The sequence below is a fragment of the Athene cunicularia genome (genome assembly GCF_003259725.1).
Source record: "Athene cunicularia isolate RWA chromosome 6 unlocalized genomic scaffold, athCun1 chr6_part1, whole genome shotgun sequence".
Classification (NCBI taxonomy): domain Eukaryota; kingdom Metazoa; phylum Chordata; class Aves; order Strigiformes; family Strigidae; genus Athene; species Athene cunicularia.
The window spans coordinates 3,957,613-3,967,926 of record NW_020799105.1 but is presented as its reverse complement, the minus strand read 5'-3'; positions in this window follow the sequence as shown (position 1 = coordinate 3,967,926).

Sequence of the window (10,314 nt, the reverse complement as noted above, 5' to 3'; positions counted from 1 at the left end):
TCGGGCTGCAAGCGCAAGGGGACGCAGGGAGCCGGGAGGAGACTCCCGCGCCCTGCCCTGGAGGGTCGGCGCAAGAAAACCTTTCACCAAATACCCGCACGAACGACCTTTATTCTGGCTGGCGGGAGGGCAGTACATTTTATTAGATCAATTGATCTTGCTAGCAAGAAGGGCATACTGCCTGCCAGGCACGTAAACACTGATTCCAGGTCCGTCTGGGAACCACCACAAGGCCTTCTGTCATTCGCTAGCTTTAAATCTCACATGTCAATGAGTTTTATGTTTCCCAAACAATCCTATTTCTAGTTATCCGGTTGCTTTTTCTCCATGTCCCATATATATATATATATATAGTTCTCATTTCATCCTATTATTTCCTTTCCTACATTTTCAAACCCAAAACCTAGACAGTAGTAGTACACTTCACGTAAGACTTTATTTCTCATGTCTTTCTATCCATGTGTCTGAAGCACTCATACACTCACAGTATAACTGATTTCTCATTAAATGCTTACCATGACAAAAAGGCCTCATATGCAATTGGTCCAAAAAGCAGGACCCTGCTCTAATAATGTCTAGTAACATCTGTCTATGCAAATATTTGCAATGTGCACATGTAAGCTGGGGCATCACTATTAAATATTTCTGATTTTCCTCAAACAATTGTGGTATTAATGCCTGCACACAGATTATGCTTTTCCATTATTATTTGAGCAGCCTTAGTCCTTGCCACGGGTGTCCAAATATCCTGTGGCCAGTACAAAGAACTAGGTAATAGTGGATGCAGGACTACCTTTTTACACACCTTGATTTAATAATCAAAGAATTATATGATCTTGACCAGGCCCTGAAAACAGCTGAAACAAATTTTTCGAAAAATAATCTAGCCAAGGGTGTATCCAGTGAAGTTCCTGCTGACTGGAAAAGGGGAAGCATAACCACCATCTTTAAAAAGGGAAAAAAGGAAGATCCAGGGAACTACTACAGACCAGTCAGTCTCACCTCTGTGCCTGACAAGATCATGGAACAGATCCTCCTGGAAACGATGCTAGGGCACATGGAAAATAAGGAGGTGATTGGTGACAGCCAACACGACTTCACTAAGAGCAAATTGTCCCTGACAAATTTGGTGGCCTTAAATGACAGGGTTACAGCATTGGGGGATAAGGGAAGAGCAACTGACATCATCTACCTGGACTTGCGCAAAGCATTTGACATTGTCCCGCACAACAAACTTGTCTCTAAATTGGAGAGACATGGATCTGATGGATGGATCTCTCGGTGGATAACAAATTGGCTGAATGGTCACACTCAAAGAGTTGCAGTCAATGGCTCAATGTCCAAGTGGAAAGCGGTGATGACTGGTGGTTGGTGCTGTTTAACATATTTGTTGGCAATGGGGACAGTGGGATTGAGTGCACCCTCACCAAATTTGCCGACACCAAGCTGTGTGGTGAAGCCAACACACTGGAGGGAAGGGATGTGCCATCCAGAGGGACCTGGACAGGCTGGAGAGGTGGGCCCGTGCAAACTTCATGAAGTTCAACAAGGCCAAGTGCAAGGTCTTGCACACAGGTCAGGGCATTCTCAAGCACAAATACAGTCTGGGCAATAAGTGGATTGAGAGCAGTCCCGCAGAGAAGGACCTGGGGGTACTAGTGGATGGAAAACTGACTGTGAGCCAGCAATGTGCTCACACAGTGCAGAAAGCCAACTGTATCCTGGGCTGCATCAAGAGAAATGTAGCCAGCAGGTCAAGGGAGGGGATTCTCCCCCCCTACTCTGCTTTTGTGAGATCCCACCTGCAGTGTTGTGTCCAGCTCTAGGGACTCCAACATAAGAAGGTGTTTTGCCAATTATCAGGCCTAGCATAAAGGACACAGCCAGCATAAAGATGAACCAATAACCAAGTTGTATTTCATACAAAAAGGTCAGTACATGGGTGAGCGCTGAGGGTACAAAACAAAATTATACATAATTGACATCAATCCCACTGACCCCAACAACAACACTGCATGACCAACAATGGGTGGAAGACATGCAGTCTCCCATAGAAGGGACAGAAGACAACTGAGTCAACAAACCAAATACATAAAACCAAGGAAGCCACATACTGAATCTCTACACAGCCTGTGCTTACAAAAGCCAGACCTGACTGGAGCCCAGTTCCAGGGAGGTAGGAGGTCCTTCCTCAACAAAAAACTCTACAAAATGCATCCACCTCACAGACAGACACTGCCCATTCCTGCAAGTGGTCCCAGCTTCTATCCCCAAGTGGGACACCTGACCTTTGTTTACTTAATGCGGGACACTCAGGGCTCACCTAATGGCTCTCCCTGCAAGGCCGGCACCACCCTGGAGGGAAGCTTAAAGGTAAATTCACCCACCCTTTGTGAAGGGCTGTGGGAATCACCCATATATCAACATTAATTTGGGGCTTGGGGTTGTGAAACCCCAGCATTTCACTCAGACCCTTGACATATGGATGGACCACAGTCCTCACACGATCTCTAATGTCACATCTTTATCTCGTATTTGGCTACAGACACTGCCACAGTCATCTCAGCTGTTTCTTCATATTCTTCACTGTTGGGGTCTTTTTCATTGGAAGATCAGTGTGACTGTAGATCTGAAGCTGATGTCATCTGCTCAGCACAGTTCAGCGTCAACTTGTATTCCAGTCTGCATGCTGCCCTTCAGGTCGATTACATTTGTCACAGGAGCGATTTCATATTCCTGGCAGTGCCACGCAAGATCTAGAAGACAAAACTTTAGACTATCATTATTCCCGCAAATAACATTTATTTGTGGGGCCATGTTCCTGCTGTAGGATCAGGCTTTACCTCTTGATCCTGTATGGGGGTAGCCACTACTTGCTCATGGAGGGCAGGAACACCACCAGGTCCCACCTTTGCTCTGTCCTGGATGTACCATTTCCATTTTATAATGCTCAATTCTTGTGCATGCCCTATTCAATGAGTCTTCAGGGAGCTTTTAACCCACTGCATAATAGGCATTTTGGGGCACAGGGCCACCTCGTGGCCTATCATGAGCTGCTCGGTTTCTATCAAGGCCCAATAACAGGCTGACAGTTGTTTCTCAAAGGGCATGTAATTATGCCCTGCCTCTGGTAACTTCCTTCCCCAAAATCCTAAGGGGACTTTTCCCTTGTTTCTGCCAGAGGCTCCAATTAGCATATGACCCATTTATAGATACATTTAATTCTACTTTGTCATCCTGCGTGGGCCATAAGTCCAAAGCCCTTTGAATAGACTCATTTGCCAATTCAAAGGCAGCCTGCTGCTCATTTCCCCATTCGAATCCACGCTTTTTGCGAGTTACCTTGTATAATGGGGCCAGAATCTGTCCTAAATGTGGAATATGTTGTCTCCAGAAACCAAACAGTCCGATAAATCTCTGCACCTCCTTCTTATTCTGTGGTATAGCAAAGTCAAGAATCTTTTGCCAAGCTTTAGGTAGTATTTCTCGATGACCACAGTTCCAGTGTATTTCTAGGAATTTAACGGTCTGAGGTGGCCCTTGGATCTTAGTAGGATTAATCTCCCAATCTTTCTGCCTCATATGCATTAGTAGCATTTCGAGCATTTGTTGTAATTCACCCTCATTGGTCCCCTAAATCAGGATGTCATCAATATAGTGAATCATTTGCATATGAGAAGGGAGCTGTATCTCATCCAGGTGCTCAGTCACTATTTTATGGCAAATAGTTGGACTACACTCATCCTTGAGGCAACCTGATGAAGGTTACTGCCGTCCTTGACATGTAAATGCAAATTGATCCCAATGCTCTTCTGCAATCGGAATCGTAAAATATACATTGGCCAGGTCAATTACAGCATACCACATGCCAGGATGCCTCTGAACTCTTTCTATTAAAGGGATCATATCAGATACAGCTGTCACAAGAGGTGGGGTGCTCTTGTTCAGTTCTCTATAATCCACAGTCATTCTCCAGGATCTATCACCCTTTTTGACTGGCCAGATTGGACTATTCCACATTGTGGTAGTCAGTTTTAAAACCCCTGCAGCCAGTAAATCTTTGATTGTTTGGGAAATTTCTTCATGACTGCCTGGAATCCTGTACTGTTTCATGGTTACTACCTTGGTCACAGTTGGAATCTGAACTGGAGGCATCTTTATCTTCCCTACTAAAACTGCTCGGTTAGTGATATAACTCTTTACCCCAAATTGATAATGATCATCAAGAAGATTCAAAGTAAGTCCCTTTAGAATATCTATTCTGATTATATACTCTGGGATCAGAACAATCATGACTGTATACTGTCCTTTCGGAAGATTTCCAATTTTCATATCAATTTGGGTTTGTACCGCTTCAATTTGTTTTCCACCCAGTCCTGTAATAATCACAGACTGACCTTTAAATTTCGTCAGATTTCCATAAATCAAGGAGGTCTCCGCTCCAGTATCTACTAGAGCCTTTACTATTTGAGAGGACCGTTTTTTCCAGAATATTTGTAGCTCCACATGGGTTTGTCAGTCCTCCTGCGCCCAAGTACTGGAGCTTGGCCAGTATTTCAATATGGATTACAGTACCTACTGTCTCTTGACAGGTACAGGTCAGAATACTGTTGCCATTTGTGGTTCTTCCCTGGAACAACCGAACTGCTCCTGGAGGGCCCACCGTGAGCAAAGGCGGGATTCTGTTGAGGATCCAGAGGGGGTGCTGTACGCTGAACAGTTTCTGACCAGTGTGTTTGATAATTCTGCACTTTTCTACAGGGTTTCTGTAACCCTCTCTGTTTGTACAGCCTCCATAATTCGCTGGTGTCAAGACCATCAATTTTAGCGCCATCTTTCAATAAAGATTTACGCCATCTTTCAATAAAGCTTTTAACAATTGTCATTGAGACAACCGACATCCGGTATTTTTACCGTGTCGGGTGTCTCAGTTCTGTGTATACTCCCAGGGGCCCTGTTGACGTTGGAATTCTCAATAGCCCTGATGCTCCCGGGGAGTCCATTCTCCAAGGTCACCTAGCTGATGCATTTTCTCAAGTACATCTCTAATGGGATTTCCTGTTTCACTCAGTAAGAGAGTTACAAGAACATTCTTATAAGCTGGTGGAGTAGTCCTAATGATTTTATTTCTCATAGACACAATCGAAGTTGCATCAATACATCAACATGGCCAGTTTCATTCCTTCTTACTTCAATCGCTGTATACCATCCCGCAGAGTATACCATGGCTGGTCAGAACCTGGCTAGGAATTCTATAGGGGGTATTTTGCCTTTCACCCCACAGCGGCTAAAGCCAAAAGATTAGTACTGGCATCATTAGTCTGAAATGCTTCCTGCACCAGAGGGTCTGAACTCAGAGTTACAAACTTTCTGCAGTCAAAATTATCCAGGCTAACCCCTGATGCTCCCTGATCATATAAAGGTACCATCCAATCAAGCAGGGGTTCTCCCGGTCTCTGACTGAACCATGCAAGAATATCACTGATTTCTTGCTATGTGAAATCTTCCATTGTAAGTCTATTTACAGTCTTACACCTATGAAGGAGCAGATTAGAAGAGTACAGATTAACTGACAGCAATGCTAATGTTAAAAGACAACTGTGTTACCAATCAAATGAGCACACGGTTTGGTAAAGCAGATATAAAAGAACGGTTTGGAAAATAAAGATTTTTAGAAATTTTGCCTGCTACATTCGTTTGTTGTGTCCGTCTCTACCACAACAAGAGGGTAGATTTAGATGAAATGTAAGGAATTGTTCACAGTGAGGGTGGTGCAACACTGGAACAGGTTGGCCAGAGAGCTTGTGGCTGTCCCCTCCCCTGTTCAAGGCCGGGCTGGGTGGGGCTTTGAGCAACCTGGTCTAGTGGAAGGTGTCCCTGCCCATGGTAGGGGGTTGGAGCTAGATGATCTTTAAGGTCCCTTCCAGCCCAAACCCTTCTAAGATCCTAAGATCCTCACAGTATAAATTCTATAAGGGGTTTTATGAGTTCAGTCACTGTTCTATATATACAAGTGTGATACAGATCTTCATAATAAAATAATAAAATATTATGGCTAGCATTTTCAGTCAAACTCATCTGAGAAAATAGGGTGAACGCATGATTGTACCTGCTGGTGGAAGGGCATGGTATGAGACAACAGAGGACTTTCAAAATACCCCATCAGCATTTGGAATAAAGGCAGTTAGCCATTGATACCAACAGTATATACCGAATTACAAAAAAAAAAAAAAAAAAAACCATACCCACCTCCTCTTCAGGAAAAAACTGTCCCAAGTTATTACTGATACATTTGCACTAAAGACTGAGGGATTGCACTACTGCAAAAACAAAAATCTACCTTTTTTAGATCAAAATACCTATTACCACAGCTTTTAAAAGTAGTTCACCTTCTCTCTTCTTGACAGATCTCTCACTGGCCATTGGAAGCAATGTAACTGGTATGTACAATAATCATGAACAACTAAATAAATAGTTTTGGGACATATTTCAGAAATTAAAAAATTTTAAGCACTTGTCTAAACCAATTACTTTGTACCATTTGGGTTTTGCCAATGTTTGGGGGTATTTGTTTATTTCCACAGCCATCCCTTGTTCAGTACATGTCTCTTCCCTTCTTCAATGAGCCTAAATGTCTTACCATGAAAGCATCCATTACCCTAAGTATGCCAGCCTGTGTACATTTCTCTTACTTTTCACTGCAAGTTATTTTATGAAGTTACTTTTACTTTAGCTTGGATCTCTGTATTTCCACATAGTGACAAAAAGCACATGGCAATCCCTAATGTGCTATTTTTGAACACCTAATGATAACTTCCATTGCTACTCTAACTTTCAAGAAGGCATATTCTTTTACCAGTGTGACATGCAGTTAACACTAAACCTCATTACTTTTAGATAGTATTTGGATTTTCACTCTAAGCATTACCTCAGTAGTCCCATGTGTCAGTGTTATTGTTCTGATAATTAAGGTAGCCCCATAAAACATTACACAAAAGCAGGGAAGGGCTTGAATCCCTCTTGCTGAAGGGAAGAAGCTGAATCAGCTGACAGTACCCTGGGAATTGGCTGCTGCCAACAACTGTCTTTCATCTGCTGACAATCTCAAATGCACAAGAAGCAGATAAGTATCTAAGACATTCCATTACACTAACTAAGGGAACTATTACTTTTTTTACAGGAGAAAAAAAAAACAAACCAACAACCAAAACCAACTAAAGTCATTACCCATGACTACATCATATAACAGTCCTGGATAGAAAGCAGAATATATGGATCCTGAAAAATACAGATAACCACTAGACAACAAAAGTGCTGCTAATTTGACCATCAGAGAAGGTGAAGAGGGAACTCTGTGAGCACAATGAAGACTGGAGAGATTTGAAATTCCAGACAGGGAAATGGATTTCTGTCCTTTGATCTCATAATTATTTGGAAATGAGATGTGATACTTATTTTTTCCTAAATAAGCATGATTATATCAAATAAATGTTAAGTTCAGTGATGCATTTTTCTCTTGGCAGAAATAACTGAAAGACTCTACTAACTTCTTAGAATGCACAATAGAAAATTATTCTTATAATAATGGAATAAAAATGTCAGATTCCATCCCATTAAACTAACCAGATACAACTATGTCCTGAAATGAATCAAATACATTGTAAATACTTTACCTGTAATGCAATGTAAGAAATATTTTTCCTTAGAGCTAGAGACAATGTTGTGTCCAGTAATACAAGCAAGATGATAATTTCTTTATCAGTAGCTATCTTCTCATCTGTGAAAATTCAGCTGACATGACAGCAAATGCAATGATGACGACTCAGTCACATGTAAGGACTATAAAGAGAAGTTATACAAGAGCAGAGATAGGTTACTTGTATTCACCATCAAAATCAGATGCACGGAAATCAAGCAAGGAAAAACATAAAATCAGAAGGCCCTGAGTTACCATACTGATCCATGTTCATGTGCAAATGTGTCTTCTGTTTCTCCTCTAGGCAGATAGGTTTCACTGTACTGGGGTGGTATTTAAATATCTTAATCACCTCACTAGATGGATGCTAAATTTTCAACAACAGGCACCATTAATATGTGCACTTGTAACTACCTTGCTCTAGAAGTAAAATAATACTTTGTGAAACAATATTTATTATGAAGGTCTCTATTTTTCAGTAGTCATTCAGCAAATAAAAACAGTTTTGTAGCTTGGACACATCTGCTCCAAGCACTATCATATGATTGATTTTCTTATCATTAGATTCGTACAAGCTTTATATTAAGTGGGCTTTGTGTGAGCCAGCCACTAATCTTTGACTTTTGAGATACAGGCTATCCATCCTTACTCACTACATATACTCTCCAGCATTCTGTCCAGCAGCTTAACATCAACATATTAAAAGAAGGTTATCACAGTTGCCAGTTTTGAAGAACAGCTGTGGCTCCATATTAAGCTGCCCAATTTTTAAGGTGGCAACATAAAAGTATAATGGGCAGGTTTTAAAAAGCCTTCCTTGCTTCACCTGACTCTGCAGCCAACAATGTCAAAGTAAGCACCAAGGATAGTTTGATACAAACAAAAATGAGATCAAACAGCTGCTCTCTAACAAGAACACCTCACACATTGGACTTAATGACACACCAAAGCTCCAGGAACAGAAATATTTTAAAGCTTTATACAATTTGACCCAGGCACACCTACAAGAAAGGAAGGCTGTGCAGTGAAAGCCTAAAAATAGGAAATCCAGTTTTTCCCGGTACACAGACAAGTAAGTGCTTTTATGAAAAGATAAAATCTGTTCATGTTCCCATGCATTAGCTCTGCTTCGTAGCTTTGACAGGTGTTCCCCATTTATGTAAAAGCAGCAAATTCTAGCACATGGGCAGAATGTATTATCTTTTTATTGAGCTGTGCCTTTTACAGGCAGAAGCCTGTCTTCAAATAATGAGTCAAAACAGCTCATCAGGTGATGCTCACCGCTCAGCTACTGAAGCAGAGAAAACTCCATCAGTCATGATAGAATCATTTTTGACATTAAAATGAGTTTAACTGGTAATACAAATACAGGGAAGAGTGTGTCAGGAGCCCAAAGGGGATCTGTAAGAGTAAAGATGATCACATCTGAGGTGGCAATCACCACTGCACTTTTCTCTGTGCTACACCTGGGGAACAGCTACCTGGAAGTGTTCCCAATTATTCAAACAGCCCCGACAGTAAAAGTGGTGCCACAGAACTGATGTGGTTTCTGACTTGACATAGTTTCACTGGACTAAGCATTTTACTAGCAAGTGAGACTTTCAGTGCTTGTATATGTGTGTTTATATACAAACACATACAAACGGTTTATTTGTAGGAAAACACAAGTATGCCTCATTAGCAACAAAGACCTAGAACAAAGAACTAACAGCACTTCTCCACTTCAGAAAACCAACACCTTAAGGGCTGCAGAGCCCTCACAGCACAACCTCCCCCACTGTGGTGGCAGTTTAGCTCTATGCTTCCAGGCTGCTGGGTTTACATCACCGTACCGCCGTAGGACAGCAGAAGCACTACCACCCCTTCCCTCACTACAATCAGGCTAAGGTGGTAGCAGCGGCCCTGCTGCCTTGACCAGGACGCCACCGCCACCCCAGTATCTACCCACAGCCTACGGCAACACGGGCCTGAAGCGGTACCGAGAACACGCCCCAGAAACACAGCCAGCCGCGGCAGGCCCTTGGCATACAGCAACACCCCTGGGGCCACCAAGGTGGTGGGGCTTGGGAGGCTACGGGGAGCTCCGGGACACTCGGCCTTGCCGGGCCTACCTCCAGCGGGGCCCTCAGCCCCGGGCACCGCTAATGCCCCGCACTGCCGGCCCAGCTGAGCGAGTGCTCAGCACCACAGCAGCACACACCGTCCCGACAGCCCCCTAGCAAGCGTGAGGTAAGTGCCCGCCCAACAGCCAATAAATAGGCCTTCCAGCCCTGACAGACAGGAGGCCAATGAGGGAGCAGATAAGCACGGAGGCGGGGGATATAAGAACCCAATTGAAAACCTTTCCGGCCCCAAGAGGGTGGGAATAAGATTAAGCTTTAGCCACAGACCGTGTAGTATTGTGCTCGTCCTCCAATCATCGCTCCCCCCAGAGTGATTAACAGATGAGAGCAGGGCCTTAGCACACCCCTTTCCCCAATAGGAAAGTAACACTGCATGACAGGCGTTCAGACCAACCAATTATTACCGACGCCGATCCCCCGACCTCTCCCTTGCAAAATGGCGGCGACAGCTCCTGCTCCGGCTCCTCCTGCGGCCGTCCCGGCGCAGAGCCCGAC